Source organism: Poeciliopsis prolifica, unplaced genomic scaffold (genome assembly GCF_027474105.1).
Source record: "Poeciliopsis prolifica strain line A6 unplaced genomic scaffold, Auburn_PproV2 SCAFFOLD003, whole genome shotgun sequence".
NCBI classification, from domain to species: Eukaryota; Metazoa; Chordata; class Actinopteri; order Cyprinodontiformes; family Poeciliidae; genus Poeciliopsis; species Poeciliopsis prolifica.
The window spans coordinates 3,956,719-3,976,394 of NW_026562378.1; the positions used below are offsets into that span (position 1 = coordinate 3,956,719).

The 19,676-nt window shown below is 42.5% G+C and overlaps 1 long non-coding RNA gene across 1 annotated transcript; it reads right to left on the minus strand.

The window, feature by feature from the left end:
- Nucleotides 1-516: 516 nt before the first annotated feature.
- Nucleotides 517-14,074, minus strand: LOC129358260 (uncharacterized). The gene is made up of 3 exons (XR_008605785.1): nucleotides 13,957-14,074; nucleotides 3,989-4,103; nucleotides 517-1,991 (listed from the first exon to the last, which is right to left on the minus strand). It is a non-coding gene; the product is annotated as an uncharacterized LOC129358260 (long non-coding RNA).
- Nucleotides 14,075-19,676: the final 5,602 nt, after the last annotated feature.

Sequence of the window (19,676 nt, forward strand, 5' to 3'; positions counted from 1 at the left end):
TGGGCAGAAAACCTGCATCACGCAACAAAAATGGTAACACTGAACAAAATGTTGTCATTTTGTCTCATTTGGATTTATGTCTGAACTTTGGGCTATTTCAGAACAAAGTGAAGAAACATCCTCACAGACACCACCATGCTTCTTTAAGGGCATTGTGCGTTCACCAGGATGGTTGGTTTTCTTCCAGACATGTACAGAAATCTTTAGCCTCGGTCTCAACCGTAGGATCTTCGTCTACATGTTTGCTGTGTTCCATTCGGCGCTTGCAACAAATTGCATTCATCTAGCAATTAGAGAGAACAACTGATGGATAATATTTGCCATGTCTTTGTGGGTTTGCAGTTGTACCATTTTCAGAGGATGGCCTGGCCTTACCACATCTCCACAGGCTGGTTGTCCTGCAATGGGCTCTACTACCTTTTGAGGCCTTATACAGAACAGATGACATTACACACATATGGATTCTCTTTAATTATTAATTATTAATTCACACCAGACCTGTTTAGTCCACTTTAATCAAATTTTATTTTGTTTGGCTTGAAAGTCCAGTTAGTTTGAGGAGGTGAGAATGGGTAATCAAACTCTGATGCGGACCAAAAAAACCCAAACAAAACTCTGGTCTGCCTAAAAACCTCAGTCTCGGTTCAGTTGAAGTGAACTCTGGTGTGGTTCAGATGCATATGTGAACGCCAAGCGGACCTGAGGCCGTTCCAAAAGCAGTAAGAGGACTACAGTGCAGGGCATTCTGGGTAAGCAAAAGAACGAGTCCTTCGCTAGTAGGTGAAATGCCTTGCGGGTCTTTTCACAAAAACAAAAGAGAATTCCACCACAGCTAAAATTGGACATTAGTCCATTTTTATTTACATTTTGCAAATGTTGAATGTTTTCTTTGTTTTTCTTATTTCCCTCCATAGTTTTTGGAGCAGCGCCACCACAGGGGAAAGAGGGAACACGTTTTTCAAAAGAAACAAACGATGCAACTTTGGTCCCCAATCGAACCGCGTCTACCGGAGGATCAGGCGTGAAAACTGATGGAGACTCCTGACGGCTTTTCAGAAAGACTTTACCACATTCTCATTTTTTAAAAATTGTTTGGAACTGCTTATTATAACACACAGTAACGCACAGTTAGGCCCGACTTAGTGTTACGTAAAATCCCACTGAAGTGTTGACATTTGTAAAGTGACCACATATGGGACAGTTCAAGGGGAACGAATGCTTCTGCGAGGCATTGTAAAATTTGACCTGAGCGATGTTAATCTGTGTCAGCTGTCTGAGGGATCAGAAACAAAGTCATCTTTGTAATTTACTCTTTGGAATAGACTTGCTTTTCACTTCTGACGAATACTCTCCCCGGAACGGCCCTCGCCTCACATCGTCCAACGTCCACCACCTTCCTCCTGTGTTTCGGCTTCATCACTCCTCCCTACATGTGATTGGGCTTGATTTCATCGAGTGTCGCCGTCTCTTTCTCGAACTTCAGAATGCAGAGCTAATTCCTGTCTCCGCCGAGCTGAGACGGCTACAGCATCTGGTAAACAAGACCAACAGCGGTAACACCACAAGTATGCTTAATGATGGATTCGATCAGGCTGTGTGGAGTTGCCCCTCGGCCGGATTGGAGAAGAAGTGGTTGGGTGGGTTGGGGGGCGGTGGGGGTGGTGAGGGAGCATATTAAAAAGTAATGAATCACACACTCAGTCACAGGGTCGCCGGCTATGAATGTGCTCTCTGTTGGTTTTCCTGGAGCCTGGAGTTTACTAACTGATGACGCAGGCTGGACTTGATCAGAGACATGTGTTGCTCTGGACTCCATGCCAGTGAGAAGAGAAAAAGAGGGGGGGGGAAGCAGGGAAGACAAGGAGGAGGAGAACCACGGGTGATGCCTGAGCTCTGTGCTTCTTCTGCGCGTCCTCAGGGCCATTCGATCACCCAGGGGTTGATGGGATTGGCGAGGAGATGAGAAGAGGACAATAAAGTTGACTTATACTCTGGGAAAGGAAACAAGAAAGTCTCTGAAAGATCCTGATGTTACTACTTCTTTTTTTTGTGTGTGTGTAGCATCTCAGCAAGAAGTTTTTGATTAAAGCTGCTGCCGTATGTAACTCCTATTTTTTAAAAAACATAAGTTTTCACATATTTGTTAAAACTATCACTATGTCATGACGGTATAATCTGTGAAAAGATCAATTTCATTCGCTTCCTCCCAGAGCTGCTGTTGCTATGTGGCGAAATGCACCACTCCCAAACAACAACAACCAATCAGAACCAGGAGGAGGCTGTCAATCAACTTTGTGTACTTGCTGCTAAATCTGCGCGGATAAACAATTTGCCGTGCCTATGCTAGCTAGCCTTAGCATTCACTGCAGACTCTGCTGACTGGAAGAGGCTACATCGCAGTAGATTTAAGTGGATTTACATGTGGACTTTAACTAGGCCGTTCTACCCTAACCTCCAAACCCATATCAGGTGTTTTTTCAGTTGCTGGCAGGTTTTCCGCCCTTCGTGTCCATGTATTTAATATCTTCCCACCAACTCTGATCAAATTCTCTTTCCCTGCTTGATTAAAAGCCTCCCCACAGTATGATACTGCCACCACTATATTTCACTGCCTTGATGATGCAGTTTGTAGGTGTAACAGAGTTTGAATATTATTTTGTATTTTATTAGCCTAAAGGTTACTCTACCACTCTTACTGAAAGTTGATCTTTTCCCCCTCATCCTGGTTCAAACATTCAGTCATAAAGTTCATGTTTTCACAGTTTATTTCAAATTTGTGGAGAAGTCACAGTGTTTTTGCATCATATCTATTATATTTGCATACAACTGATTTTGAATGCCAAGTTTTCAGTTTCTTAGTAAAAGAAAAGAAAACAACAAAAGAAATGACCAGTTGTGACTGAAAACAGCTGAGCGGATCTGTTTTCTGTTTGTTTAAGCTTCTTAAATGAACGACGTCACAGAGGGTTACATTTGGTTTTCTGTCCAAATGAAACATGACGCCTTCATCGATCTGAGGCACATCAGGATCACCTTTTATCATGCGACTGAGCCCTGTGCAGCCTTCTACAATTACAGTTTTATAAAATAAACTGCTTCACCAAGAAAACACAAACTCATCAGAAAACCCAAACACTACTGACGAACGTTTTGGGCTTAGACATGTTTTTAAAATGAAAGTGATGATGTTACAGTTAATGATAGTGACTGAAACCTTACAGTGAGCTTTATTTTTCTGAAATTGATACGAACATTGAAGAATATGTCAAATTAATTCCTTGAATCCATAAACTTCAATGTATTTTAATAGTATATATTATAGCCCTTGGTCCAGCTAAATGCAGATTGTATTTAGGTAAAAGACAGCTAAAGAAAATGTGTTTTCATGTTTGAAGAACCTTTGTTTTTATTCTTGTCTTTAGACGGACTGATTGAGGACAAAGCTGTGGAGAAGTTTTCAGCAGGGTTGGTTATGAAAAGCTTTAAAGGAGCAGTATTATGTATTTTCCAGAGACATAGTGCCTTTTGTAGCAAGTATCTATGTTTACTTTAGTTGTTATAAAAATGGTATATATCAAATAGTTCTTACTGAATTTCTTTAAAACTGCCACTCTTTCTGAAACTCCGTTGTCATCACAACATGGTTCCTTTACTTACCGTTTAACAATGTTTTTAACAGCGTTTCACTGAGAAGTAGCTCCTATAATGAGCTCAGCTGATGCCCAGTTCCATCAGATGTTTGCTAATTGCTGCTGGCTAGTCTGAAGGAGCAGAGTGGGGATGGCTGCTCTGTGAGGCGGAGTCTTGGAAACTGCAGCCTTCAAAGGCGGGGTTAACTCCACCCAGGTATTTCGCACAGCTGAACGGTTACCATGTTGAAGGATTTCTCAAACATGCATAAAAGAATCAAGGCAAAACTCCAGGGAATAACATTATAACATGATGTAGAGCTCAAACAAGTCAAGTTTACGTAATACTGCCACTTTACCTGAGAATGGAAAACGTTCGGTAAAGCTGCAGCCAAGAGGCACACGGTAACTCTGGAGGAGCTGCGGAGATCCGTAGCTCAGCTAGCAATCGACACAAACCTGGCCTGTATTGAACTGTGAAGAGAAGAAACATTGTTCAGAGATGTTCTGGTTCTCCAAAAGCAATGTAGCAGATCTGTGGAGGAAGGTGATCTGGTCAGATGAGAACAAAGTTGAAGTTTTTCTGACCTAAATGCAAAACACTATGAGGGGCAGAAAGCTAACACTAGACGCTACCCCTACTGTGTCTCACGCTGTGAGGATAAATCTCTTCAAAAGGAATATGAGAACTGGCCCTATTTGATGGGAAGGTGATTGAATACAAAACCAGGACAAACCAAAAGGAAAGAGGAAGGTTTTGGTAGCAGCAAAAGACTAGAGATTGCAGCAGAGGTTCACCTTCCAGCAGAACAAGAAGCTCAGCCAACTAGAGCTAAAGTGAAATTGGTAGCAAAGACTATACATGTGTTAGAAAGGTCCAGTCAAAGTTAAGACCTTTCCAATTGAATATAAACTGCATATTTTAGTAACTACTGGATATCAAGTAAATGCCGGACTGGTATTGCCGACACCAATCGCGATACAGATAATTTTTCAGTTTGACATCTCATCAAAGTTATGACCTTTGGGTGTTTATTTGAGCTATTACTTTGGGTTATTTTGTTCAAACCTACAAGAAAAGTACCACAAAGTTTAGAGGTGTCTACAAAATACATAAAAATTAATAATATGACAATCAGTAACATTAAAAAAAGCCTGAAAGGTGCAAAAAAAAAATATATATATATATAGTTTGAGAACAAATTTTAAAAAATCATTTTGAGGGAGAGTTGAGAAACTGTACTACAAAAGTAAAATAAAAGTTCAAGAGGAAATTAAAGCACAGATCTGACGGCTCTGATATTGATCCGATACTGATACCAGTTTGGATCGATCTGTCTAAGGCCATTGAACGAGCTGCGAGTCGTTGGTCACAAATTGTGACATGTTTTGCAAAGAAGGATAAAAATAAGAAGACATCTCTTTAAGACTTGCAGCTGTAATTGTAGCAATAATCCAGAAAGGTAAAACCAAAGTCTTCAGGTTTTCATTTGTAAAAAAATGTTTTTCCATGTATCCATTTCCATCTACTTTGGTCATTCAGTCACTGGCAAGTTTGTATTGATCTGTCAAACTAAATAATCCTATAAATGGGTTTTACATTATTATCAAATTATTGCATTTAATATTAAATTATTGCTGTTATTAAAGGTGAAAAGGGTCAAGGGTTGTGAATACTTTTGTCAGGCAAAGCAAACCCATCCTTGTCAGTGTTTTATTTATATTCTACTACTAAAAGAGTCTAAAGGAGATGGATGTGTCTTTGGTTTGTGATTACAAGGTGTTACTCTCAGCCGATTTCACAATTTCTATGGATATAAAACTCATTTTAAAGATGTGGTAATCACTATTGCACCAACCTGCTGCTGTCAGAAGTCCTGTGAATTTTTTTTTCTTTTTTTGCAAAACTCCACCTTCAATCCCCCATTTCTTTATTAATGCCTCATTTTAATCTCACTCATTTAAGTTGACCAATCAGAGCACACTGACCATTTAAGAAGGAGAGAAAACTCTCAGAATATCAACAAAATCTGTGATGCTGAAATCATACATAAAACAAAAAATCGTATAAACCTGCACTTGTTGATCGTCTCGAATGAAAATCGGAGCCCACAAACAAGTAAAACAGGTGCCTCCTTCCTGGACCTGCACCTGCCAGGGGAGCAGACTTCACCTGCTTGATACACCTGAGCATTCTTTCCCAGGCGAGGTGCAAAGCTGTCGTTGAACTGTTGCCTCAGGTTTGATAGATTTCGTCACGTCCCAACATGTCGCGGTGTAACTGTATGTAAACAGTGTCAGGAACCATGCTGGGAAAAAGACTCACCCCCCGCCGCCCGTGATTCTGACTCGCTGAGCACTTCGGAAGCCCTGTGTGAAAAAGCAGCGTCGCGCTTGTTCGGGCAAGCCAGACGAAGAGGCAGCTGGCAGCGCTGCACCTCAGCGTGTCATTGACAGGACGGGGTTTTGGGATTCCAGTTTCCCATGAACAAGCCGACAGGCTCGCACCAGGATGAGTTTGGAGCAGGAACAGGTGTTTGGTGTGACGCTAGATGCTGAGGATGTCCACTCCCACATTTGGTCCGACGGAGATCAAAGAAAGTTCAGATTTGAGGCGGTGCCTCCGGGGAAGCAGATGTGTGGCATTGACACCGCTTCTGGACAAAGTCGACCCCAGCAATTAGCTAGAAGACAACTCCGCCGCCATGCAGACGGACGAATGCACAGAGGGCACACGCCCCTTAAAATCTGGCTTTGTAAGATGGAAACTAATGAGACCTCAACAAATCGTTTCAAACCATTTCCCGTGTATTACGTGAGATTTATTGAATGGAAATAACCAATAATAAATCGGTTTGAAAGAAAAAGGCACAATGACCCGGTCGAGTGAACGGGCCTACCTTCAATATGTCACATTATTTTCTCTCACTGACACGACTTGATTTTATTATCAAGTTTTCTTGAGTCAGTTAGGTCGGCTAGATATTCTACCTGGGAAGAGTTTCCTAATTCCAACGGAGTGAACGGACGTCTTTATATCCTCTTGCAGGTTTTCTGCCAGATTTAGCTCTGAACTCAGCTAAACTTCGCTAAAACTACAAGCAGACTACAAATCTAAAACAGCACAGCGCAGAAAATCAATCAATCGCATATAAAAATCCTATCAGAGAAATCCAGATCAATGGGAGAAATCCCAAACTGACAACTGAAGGGAGATGAGAATCAAGTGGAATTTGCAGTCTCTGAAAGGTTTTCAATCAAACCTGAGAGGTTTTTGGGAAGATTAGTAACTTCATTCACAGGCGAGGGGAAAAATCCGCTCCACATGAGGAAAAGCAATCCCAAATCAAGATGCCTCAAACTACATGCTTCACTTTGAATTTGGCTCTTGTTGTCTTGTTGGTGCAAAGTTTCAACTTCATCAATCCATACCCCCCACCCCCAAAAAAATAATGACCTGCTTATCATAAACTGGGATGTTTTCTCGAAGCTTATTATGGCGACATGACAAAACCCTGACATCTTAGCAGGGATGTGTGCACTTTTCATAGAAGCCATGTTCCTTGTGGGAGGCCTGAGAAGCAGCTGTTTGTGATGAAAAACACCCATCCCTCCCACCGACACCCCCCTCAGACGCGTCTCGTCATCGGGACACACGAAGAGCTCCTGATCCCCAAAAGGCCTGGAGCCTGCGGAGTCGTGGCAGAGCCACCCAGCCTTTTAAACCAGTCGATTCTGCAAAGTCGGCCCCCAAACAATAGACACACACAGGCCAAGCGAGCGGAGCGCGCGCACACGGTCCAGAAACGTGCGCGCGCACAGACACACAGCAAAACACAGCCCTGCACATGTTGAAGCCATTATCCTGATGCTTGTTAAGTCATTACTCTGTAGCTTGTTATTTTCTCAAGCTAGAGAAAGCAATCTATCCACAGAGGAGCGCTGAGAGATTTGCCACCCAGCTGAGTCCTGGGATATGGGAAGTTACCCTGAAATTTGAGGAATGTGGTGAGGACTGGAACCCAAGGAATACAAAAAAAAAAAAAAGTGATCATCTATTAGAGGCTTCGCGACTTCTTTTCCCAGAATCTCCGGCTCTTCGCTGCAGCCGAGGCCTTGCGGAGACATCCGCAGGGAGGGAGAGAGGGAGGGAGCACTGCAGACTTTACTGATGACAGCGCAGAAAAAGCTGCTGTCCACCAATAGGACGAGGAGGAACTGACACAGTCTTAGAGCTTTGACATATTCACGGTGGATCTCAGACATCTGGTTTCCATTTCCCTCCTTTCCCAACACGGCGAACGAGGGCAGCGGGGCTTTTTCACCGAGATCGTCTCTTCCACTTCCTGTGCAATCTGTTTAGCATAAATGTGTGCGCCATGAGGTGGGGATGGAAACGATGCTGAGTTATTAAAGAGAGCTGGTTTATTTTTAGCTCTCTTTCCACCCCCCGAACCCCCCGAATGCTTACGCTACCCTCAGGGTTTATTAGCAGGGACACCCCACGAGCAGACATTTTCACAGCATCCTCACCAGAAAGAAAGAAAGAAAGAGAAAAAAGAGAAACCTGCCAGCCTGCATGCTCTCACCACACCGCTAATGAGTGACACATGGCCCTGAGCTCCACTGCTCACACTTCCAGATCAAAGCCCTGGAAGAGGGGTTCTAAACCCGAGGCCCCCAATGTGCCACATCCACCTCCTCTTTAACACCAATGCGACGTGTCTGGGTGCCGCCAAATGGAGACGCACCTGTCCTCGTTGCGTTTAACGCGAGCAGCAGTTTGACTGCTGTTAATTCACAGGGCTGAGGTCACAGGACCTGCATCCTGACTGGAAAAACACTATAAAAAGAAACGTATTGTAGGGTGTTAGCAGAGATGGGTTGGGCAACACTGCTTTGACATATTTTTACTCACGTGGAAGTAAAAAGTAGCCGTCTTATGATAGGGCATTAGTGTAGGAAAAAGGAGTGCATTTCAGCCAATTTTAGAAAATTTTAGATTGATCCATGAAATTTTTAAGAAAGAAGCTTGGAAATTTTCTGAGTTTCAGAAGTTGAACAATTTTGATATTTGTCAAAAATGTAAAGACCTTAAAAAGATCAAGTTTTTGATTCAAAGTTTTTTCTAGAGAATTTCTGAGTTTTTGACTTCTGACCTGAAGATATTTCCTAGTTTCTTCTAGAAAAAGGATGAGGTCAGACAACAGAATTTAATACTTTCACCTTTTTTTTTTCATTCCTATTTTGACGGAAAGCATATTTAAAACACTAAACCATCATTTCTCATTTTCTTGTCTCTTCAAATTCACAACCCTGGTGGATTTAGGTGTCAAGCGATTTCACCAACTGCAAGTAATGATAATGTTTTAGCGCGACCGGGTCTCGACTTGAAGCTCATACGTGTCGGAGGCACCAGAGAATATGAGGTGGGATGTAAAGGTCAGGGTGATGACAAGGAGGCACCTAAAGCTCATTATCAAAGATAAATCATCAAAACATCAGTGGAAACAGGCAAAAAGCTGGATGAGCAGTAAAATAAAGGATTTGTCAGCTTTGATGTCTGTTTTCATTCCCTGCTAAAAACAAACGTCTCGGATAAATCATTTAAAATCTAAATATGAATGATTCTGGGACTAACTGTTCAAACAATTATGTTCGCCTCGTGATTAAATCTGGGCTATGGGTCATTCTGCAAGGAGTTAGTCGACTCTCTCCGTGTCTGCGTGAGTTTCTCCAGGTACTTCGGTTTCTTCCTGCGGCGCACAAACATTCATTCCAGTGGTTTCTTAATATTACTCATTAGATTGCAACAACGCTGTCCTTCTTTGGTAAGAAGAATCCCACCAAACACTTTGTCAGAATGTGATTGTTTATTTAAGTTGGATTACGAAGTGATTCACCAACTCAGTAAAACTGGGGAGTTTTAATTGCGAAAGTTTCCGTGTTGGAGGAAAAGCTTTAGTTTAAGTTAAATGCTGCAGTTTGACTATCGAGCATTTCGATGCGTTTACGCGCCGCCGTGTCGAAACGGATAGAAAGTGCTTCACTATGGCAGTAATCTGGAAGCTGTAATCCCAGAACCACTTTTAAGACATGGAGGGGAAACCAGATGACTTCATTATTTAAACAGTGGAAGTGTTTGTCGTTCATAACTCAAGCGTGGCTCAGCAGCTGAGATGCAGAAGGTCCTCTGATTCATCTACAGTTGTGAAACTGAGTACATGTTAATTATTTTCAACTTGTTTGGAATTGGTCAATTTGAACTTGTGTGCTTCAGATTTACACCCTGAAAGCTGCAGGGTGAAAAACGGACCTGATTTGGGTTCGTTGTGGACTCATTTCTGTGTCATATGGACCGAGCCAGGCCTTGGTTAGGCTACGAATTATGAGCCTGCATGTTTCTATATGAGGTTTTAAACTGCAAAAATACAGTAAAGTGACAAATATCAAGGAGTGGATTGAAAAGAATAGATCATATCTAAACAATATTCAAGTACAAAAAATTATTTTTGAAGACGGATAACAAAGCAATGCTCAGTATATAACACTAGATAACGTATTGCCTGCTGTCCATAACATTATGACCAATTCTTTGTGAACACTGAACACAGCTTGGACTAGCTGGTGCCAACCGCTTAGAAGCTGAAAGGCTAATGTTAGCTTAAGGGAACAAACTGTCTTTAGTCTGTAGTTGGATCCACTGACATTAATATGACCATTAAACAGCATTTTACTCTGTTGTCATTTCCTGTTTCATCCTGTGGAAGAGGTTAAGTGACGTCAGAACAGTTAAAAATGGCCGCCTGTAAAGACGCGAGGCTCCTTTTGGTGTTTTCTACAACCCATTATTGACCCAGCCACTGTTCACATCCTACATTTATATTAAAAAGCAACACAGCAGCTGTGTGCATAAAATTACTCTTCAGAAATTGCATACATACAATCTGTTACGCTGATGTTTATGGACTGTTTGGACTGATTGATGAGTTGTAAAATAGATCATTTTAGACTAAAGTTCAAGTCAAATTTATTTGGTTGCAACTAAATTAATTTGAATCAAAAAGTTTATTACAAGTAATAAATAAAAAAGTAAGCATTTTATTCAAACTTACCGAAAGTAACTACACCAATTTTAGCAATTAAAATGTACGTAGTTTGTAAATATTGGTTCACAAAATGTTAGTATTTCCTTACACTAATATTATCAGTTAAATTCTAACAGGGTTTTTATTGGTGTAATGAGAAGGAAAAGGAAATAATTCAGATATCATGCAGATCAGCTGGAGAGATTGACAGACTTCTCTGGATTAAAGACAAAGGAAAGACTGGTCGGTGGATGATGCTCGGATTAAAACAGGATATTAGAGATTGATTGCAAAACTCTTCAACACCGGTGAACTTACACCCCTCAGATCCTGGCTGCCTTTCGTAAACTCACCCACTCGACTTTACCCGAGCCGTAATGTGGTCCGAGCATTTGCTATACTGCTGAAGGGCGTCAAGAGCCGAGTGAGCAGGCGAGGAAGGGAGGAGGAGAGGGGGAGAGCTAACCAGAGCAAAGGCAGGAAATCCCAATGCAGCATGAACTATTTTCCTCCATAGTTCCTCCAGAACAGCTCTGTGCGCCAGCCCCCACGCCCACCTCTATCGGGCCCCCGTTTCTGACAACGATTCGCCGCTGCTCTGCGAGGCGACCGCAACGCCAACCCCAGAACCGGCACCACTTCGGCAAAAAACAATCCAAACCTCTGTCATGCACACATCTGTAAGTTCACTAGCGGGGCCATTACTCAGCAGTACTGGAGGTGGAAAAAAAAAACCCAGGATCAAACGCTTGGGGTTCCCCTCCATCTCAGTCCAAAGTCCCACTGTGGTTAGGCCGTAGACAGAGAGGCACCTTACTTTACACAGAGCCCCTGAATGCCAAAAACACTCAGCAACACACACCAAGGAGCACAATAATGCTGTTAAGAGCGCTTCGAGTGGAAATTAAACACGGCACACAAACGATCTGCGGCGCATTCGTCAAACATTCCTCTGCAATAACGTCCAATCTCCTCACGGTATCACTTGATCGTCGGGGATGCACATGCTTTTCATGTGACTCCATTTGAAGAGATGGCCCCCGCCGAGGCACAGCGCTGCAAAACTCAATTCGGGCTACTGCTTTCGTCCCACACACCAGATCGTTAGGAAGGAGCTGTTGGGCAAAAAGGGAGAGGAATTTGGATTGGGGGAAAACCAAGAAAAGAGCAAATATCAGCATCTGAGTCTGAGCCAGGGGACAATAAGCATCTTAAAACGCGGGAATAACATGAGAGCGCAGGGCTGGACTGTGATTGACTTGGATTTATTTTATGTACCAGTGTGAGACCCCATGCAAAGACTGAGGCCTCCCAACAGAAAAAAAAAAAGAAAGAAAGAAAGAAAAACCCTCAGCAAAGCTCTTTTTCTCCCCGAGACTGACTCAAGGCTGTAGAGGAGACAAGTGTGAGTATGTGGTGGGTGGGAGGAAAGGCACCTTGCAGCAGCTGGTCTGAATTATCCGTGGGGTCTGGGGGGGGGGGGGGGGACGGATAGGGGTGGGGAGGCGTGGAGACTCCTGGCGCCAGGATCGGGCCAGCAGGTCAGAAAGGATGACGAGTACCAAAATACAAGCAGGCAGCGATGGACTAGCAAAAACGGGGGAGTTCCTGGCTCACAAAGCTTCCAGCTACAGGATGGGCTGTCCATGGAGCGAGGGGGGCGGGGGGTACATGTGTGAGAGAGAGGGACGCTCCTACTTCCACTTCCTATGAGATAGCCTCTTCCTGTCATTGAGAAAACACGCAGAAACATCATATTAATAAATGTGAGGTGTAAAATGTCCTCCATTCTGCCAGGAGGACCAGCAAAAGAGGCGGAGGAAGTTCCATGTCAGAGAAACGCCGCAGTACCTCTGTGAATTTTTAAACGTGTTAGTTTGTTTTCCTGTTTTGGAATACCAGGAGCCAGCTGCCTGCAAGGTGCCGAACAGCTCACTCATAATAAGGTTCCTTTTGTGTTTCCTCTTTGACCCAGCTGACCATATGTTGAGCACGTCACGCTTTGACGTGCCAGCAGAGGGATGGCTCCCCCTGCTGGCAGAGGAGGAACTCGACTCTGATGGACAGGAGTTGGCGTTTGCTTTAATCAAACTGATGTTTTTCTCTTATTAAAAAGGGAAAAAGTGTGGTTTAATCAGACAGCAAACACTAATGTATTAGGGCCACTGTAGGTAGTTTTCAACCAAAAAAAAAAAAAAAAAAGAGACACTCAGAAATGGTTAAATTAATCTAAAGAAACTTGTCAAGAGAAAACAAGAGAAAAAAAATTTAAATTTTCTAGGAACAAAAAGTTTCACAAGTTTTCAACTTTTGGAAATGTACCAGTTTTGTTACCATTTGGTAGTAATGGTTTTCAAACTGTATGACTTGGGTACCTTTTCAACACCTTTTTGGAACAATGTGCCGGAGATTTGGCCCCCGGCTCTCAACAGAACCGGAGTAAAGTGTCCAGTATTCACCAAGTCCATCTGTGACGTGTACCAGCTCAGTTTGTCTTTAATGGACGAAACTTGATTTTGTTCATAATCAACAACTTGTACTGCTACTTACCATTTCTTGTCATTTGCAGTAAATGATGTGAGCCTTTGTAGGGGTGTGTCAATTATTTTCCTTTATTTTCTACCATCAACCTGCCAGATGACGACAAATGAAGATGAACTCTTGTAGCTAAATCTGTCATATTTACATGGTTGTTTTAATCTATAATATCAAACTAATTAATTTTTAGATCCTTTCTCAGCAGAAAGAGCAGGAAGTACTGACTAGTAGAGGTGAATCCTAATGTATGACCATTTTTTCAGAGTTTCAAGTCTGAAAAACACATTTTCCTTCACTTCACAAATATGGGACATTTTGTGTGGATCTTCCACAGAACATCTCAATAGACTGACTGCACTGCCTGAGGTTGCAAAGCGGCAAAATGTGGACAGGTTTGAACGGTGTGAATGTTATTTTGCAAAGCACAGTAAAAAAAAAAAAAAAAGAAGCGCAAATCAGTAATCATCCGCATGTAGATTCGTAAGCGTGACTCTTTGTATTTAAAAAAAAAAATCCGCATTCATATTTCTGCCATGACGGTGGAGTGACGACCTGCTGTGATTCATGCGATCCATGCTTTGTGGCGGTAGAGGGCAGCGTTGCTTGGATTAACAGCTCTTACCAACGGGCTGCAGCAAGTGTCTCCACTTTTCCAGCTGAAATAATGACCCTTGACCTTTCTCTCTGTGGGGAAAACTTACAACTCGAGTTCCTCTCTTCCCTCTGGTCTCCAGATGAGAAGTGTCCCTTGGCGCCGCCGGCCGGGAGGCACCAGCCGGACAACAGGGAGCTGGATCCGGAGCGCGGAGGATGGAGACGTCCGCGCGGTGCCAGCTGTCCAAGCGCCTGGCCCGCTGCCGGCAAGTAGCACTCCTCCGGATGCCGAGCTGATCCTTCTGTCGCGTCTTCGTGAGAGAAGCAGAGACTCGGGAGTTTTCCCTCGGGGCCGCCTTCACCTGCTGCCTCACCGGCTCCTCTGCGCTCCCCGAGCCGGGGGCCCCGCGCACCGCACGAAAGCTGCTAAACGCGAGGCGGGATCGAGAGTGTGGGGCTGAAAATCTGGCGCCGCTCTGCGCCGGAATGTGTGGAGTTAAAACGCAGAGGGATACTGGAAACACGAGTGGAGACGGAAAACCCGGTGCTTAGGTCAAACTGCTGGCTTTTAGATTGTAATTTGCAGCTATCTGAAATAATTAATGTGGATATTTTCTCCAGTGTTTGTTCCACCAGAGCGTCAATAGATAGAAATAAATCGAAAAATGTAATTTATTGCAGTTACTCTGTGCAATTTAGTGACACAAATCACACTTGTTTAAGTGACCTAAAGAAGACTATTTCAAATGGGAACCTTTCTCAAAAGCAGTATTTGTGTTTGTGGCGCTATAAATGCCGCAGCACCCAGTCACAATCATGCAATTACTTAAAAAGAAGCAATAAATGTTTTTTATCGCCATTTTCATCATTATCATAATAGCACTGCAAGATATAATTATTATAAAATTATAATCCAAGGTTACCAACCCGAGAATGAAATGTATTTTTTACAGCAGATATCTTTATCATATGTAATCAAGAATAATTCTTTTTTAAAAAGATTGGGAAATAATGTGCAGTTCTGAAACAAATCAAAATGTGACTTTTTGGTCAAATATAGACATTTCTTTTTATTTTAACAGGGTTATGGTTATGCTATTTTGCTTTGCACTTTCTTTTTAGTTTTTTTTAAATAACTGTCCTGCTGAATAAAGTTAAATAACATCCAATTTGAAGTCGGTCACGGTTTCTTGGTGTGGCGAGTGAAAATCAACTAAGCTTTCCAAAAGAAAGAAATAAGAAGTTTTAATCATGTTTAATTCATGGTTTAAAAATGAGGGAGAAGCATTTTTTCCCCATTGCTTTTTGTCTTGAGGATTAAAATCATTTGAAAATGTTGTGTTGTGATTACACAAAGAGGTTTTATGATGTGCAACTTTGACAACAAGGTATTTCTTTTACTCGTGATTAGCGTCACAAAAGGTAAAATAAAACCTGATCTATGACCCCAAATCCTCAGAGAGGCTTAATGGATGCAGAGCGCGAAGGAGGAAGTCAAACCATCTTCTTCATCAATCACAACGTGAAACGATCACATCGATTTCTCCAGCTTGCTTCTCACTATTCTGGCAGAGAAAGATTAAAAGAGGAGTGGCAAAAGCAAATGTGGTGGATTAGCAGAGTTTGTCAGCAACAGATGGTGACTGTATAGCACATAATCTCTGAGCCCTTAGCTCACCTAGGCAGCTAAGCAGTCAGAGGTCAGAGGTCGCCACAGAGTTAGGATTTCTGACTTTCACCTGTAAAAATCCTTAAGACTTTGCATGATTTGGATCAATTGTGTGATGCTCTGTACCGGTGAGTCACAACAACAAAAATAATCCCATCAAAATTGATTTAACTTTGTGGTCATGTTTGGCAAAACGTGGGTTTGTTTGTCCTTGACATTTTTTCACTTTAAACTCCAGAATTAAACAAAGTTTGAATTTTATGACACGAACTCCAAGTTATTTGAATAAGACACAAATTATTAGTAATTCTGTTTGTGCAAATAATAACTTTATATTTTTCCTTTCAGTTTACTGAGCCTCATTTATTATTCATGGTAAAAAAAATTAATTCTTGTGACGTTAAAAGGTTTACTTGATTGTTGTCAATAAATTTGAAATGTTGGAAAAAAAACTGATCATAGACGTAATTTCATATGTTCTTAAAGACCAGCAACTAAGTTAGTGGTGCTATTGAATGCTGTACCATGAAGATACCTAAATCGTTTGTTTTATCATCAATTTTACCGTTATCACCACAGAACTACAAAATATTGTGATAAAATTCTACGTCCATATCACCCAGCAGGTTTTTGTTTGTTTCTTTTTTACTAAAAATTCTAATTTAGTTAAATGTATTCTTCTTTTTTAAATTTGTTTCTGATGTTTACCAGCGTGATGACTAAACCTGGTCAGGACTTTCTCTTCCCCACACGGACCTGAACACACCCGGCTCTCCTCCTGTCTCAGACGAGGTGACATCCGGCTGAGCCCACAACGTGAGCGTGTGACCCCCCCGTCCTGCGAGCAGTTCTCTGCGGCGGAGGTGCAACCTGTGCACTTAAAACAGGGGAAATACAGCAGGGCAGGGAGGCCGGGTAAACCGCGAGGCCGCTGAGATACCTCTCATTGTGACAGCAACTCTGTTTAAACAACAATCAACGGTGAAATGCTGAGCGCCACCACCTGCGCGGCTGGGCATCCTTAGCAGGCCCTCAAACGTTGCTGACAGTAAATTAGGTGAAGCTATGGCGATCCTGACGGCGAGAAACCTGCTGGTCACCGGCTGAAGGTCTCTCCGAGCAGCTGCCAGCGTTTCCCTTCCAGGTCTATTTAGAAACCGAGACTTTGCTGAAATCAAAATGGAATATCGTTTCGGCTGCGATTCAAACATAAACTTCAGGTTTGTTTCTGCATCTGATATATTTGTGGTTACAATATTTGTTCTTCATTCAGTGACATTACTCACAGTGGGCAGTGTATCCAGCACACACACACACACACACACACACACACACACACACACACACACACACACACACACACACACACACACACACACACACACACACACACACACACACACAGTCGTGTTTTTACATTCATTTTCTGCACAGACCTAAAACCATGACACTCATATTGACACTCATGAAATAATTCTGAGTTCCTCTCTGCTAAACGGGACAATAAAATAAAAAGATTTTTGGTTTGAACTTTGACTGGGACGTTCTAACAGATTTCCCCCCAACATTCCCCAAACTAAACTGAGTCTGAGTTTCGAATCAGTGATCAGAATCTCTGCCCCTCCTGAAGAGAGGCAACCCCACATCATGATGCTACCACCACCATGTTGATGATGCATTTCTAACTTTGTTGCACTCGCATCGTTTTGCATGTCAGCTAAAAAGTTCAACTTTGGTCTCGCCTCACCTTGTTCATGTAACCTGAACACGGCCAGCTGCAGACTGTAAAGACGTTTTCCTTCTCGCTATTTTCCACAGGTTTGTAGAGGACAGGACGAGTCGCCGTCACTTTAAAATGGTCGCACCTCACGAGTTACATGAGCAGAGGGCCTTGTTAACTCTTTCCTTCATTTTAATTGGACAGGAGAGCTGCAGCGGCATGGCTATGCCGGGGTTCTGGAGTGCGTCGGATTGTCTGCGGGCCTCTGTTTGGATAAGGCCGTGTGTCCATTGTCTCCGATGCCCCAGCTGGACCGAGGTATGCTCCATGCTCCTGAAATAGACGGACAGCTGAGGACTGCCATGCATACCGAGGGCAGGGCTGGCCGCGCAGGCCGAGCTCCTCTGACCCGCACCGCAACGCAGCACAATGAGAGATGGGGCATTGTCTGGAGCCAGAGCGCTATGTCAGGGGCCCCCAAGGCCCCCAAACCGCTAAAAGACTGATTAACTCTTGCTGCTATCGGCTGTGTGTGTGAGAGGCTGATGGAGGTTGGGTGGTGGTGGTGGTAGTGGTGGTGGTGGGGGAGCGGGTAATTGGGGCTTTAGAGTGTGTTTGTGCCACGCGTCTTCCCGTCTCCACGCCGCTGAGCTGGCGGCTAAGACCTGAGCCCACACAGTTGCTGCAAGGTATTGTGGGCAGGCATGAAGCGATTACAGAAATATCCACCAGCGATGAATGCTTTGATCCAAAACGAATCTCTGCTTCACCCCTCCGAGTTTAGGTTACTGCGACGGCAATGAAACGGCGACCTTTGAGGGCCGAAAACAGCCGCTTTACAGCGGAAAGAGAGCAGGAAATGTGCGAGGGAGCTGAAGGGCCTCATGAGGTCAAAACCACATGTCACCAGAGGAATAAAGTGTATCTTTATTCTCAATAATTATGTGATACAGTTTGTGTTAATTGTCACATATTAACTCTTTTGTTTGGACACAAACTGGTCTGAAAATCAGCCGTCAGAATCAGGGCGAAGCATCAATGAGGATGAATTATTGTTATTTACATATTTTCTAGATTTTAACAGAATTCTAGATTTCAAAAAATATCCGTCTCCCAACAATACATTTTAAGGAAAAAAAAACATTTTGAGGTAGCAAAGTTTAAGGATCCATATTTTGAACATAAAACTTAATGAGTGATGTGTTTTCCCAGCTCCACTGTGGAAAAATAAATTCAGACTAAAATCTTTGCTCTGCAGACAGACAACATTTACATATTTCTCTGACAAAACCCACTGACGGCAATTTCACCAGCCTTTAAAATTCTTCCTTTAGTTTACTCACTATAGTATGTTTAAATAAAATCCAAACTATTTAAAACTCTTTTTTTTGTTGTTGCTTTACTCTTGAATATGGCTGTATTTACAAGTCACCTTGCTGCTAACAGGACTAAGAACTGCTGTTGTAAAAATATTCCTATCCATTACTTTTTCACACCACAGACATCCATGTATTTTATTGGTTTTGAAAAACTTTTTTTAATTTGAAATAAAAACAATAATGCTAAGCTGAGTATTTTTATATCAGTGTACAGTTATTTATTCTCCCAGCAGCTGTAAGTTGAAAGTTGTTTTCCTAAGTTTGACGTTTTGGATAATAATAGGACAACATGCCACATTGGACAACTTAGAGAGACCGGCTGACCCAGCAGCCATGATTTCTGACTGTGGGAGGAGAACATGCAGAAAACCTGCTGCACGGTACCAGCGCTACCATTTATCTTATCTGATTCAGGTCGGCACTCCAAAATATTATCACTGCCAGTCAGAAGAAAAATGAAAACAAAAATATCACAATAACAATAGCATATTTAGCAATTTATTCTAGTGTTTTTTTAAGAGAAAGAAATTGTTTGAATTTTAAAAACGTTTGCCTCCTCAATTTGGTCCCAATCCTGTGGCTTGTGTGAAAATACAAATCTGGGGTAAATAATCCCAGTCCGACTGCAGTTAATTTCTCCTGCTAGCTGTGGGTGGATGACCTGAAACGACCGCAGCCGACCCCGCCAGGTCGGGGTCCGGTGTCCAAACTGACCCGTGTGAAGTTAGGCCCCGTCTTCTTCAGAATAAATGGAACTGGTGTCAAACATTTGTGCAATACAAATTTGTTTGTGACGTTATAATTTCTAAGATGGAAAAAAAAGTTTCCAGGGGTCACCAGAGGTCAACCTGCCCTCTCTCCACCACATGTTGACGAAATCAAGCAAAACTGACATTCACATGATTTTATGCTTGTGATGGCTGGTGCAGTGAAAAACTAAATCTCCACCGCAAAATTTGTTTAATTTTCTAAATGTGTTGGAATTGATTGGCCTTCGATGACCTCTGCAAACATTTAGGGATATCTTTAAAATGATAGCAGCACAAACAAAAAATATTG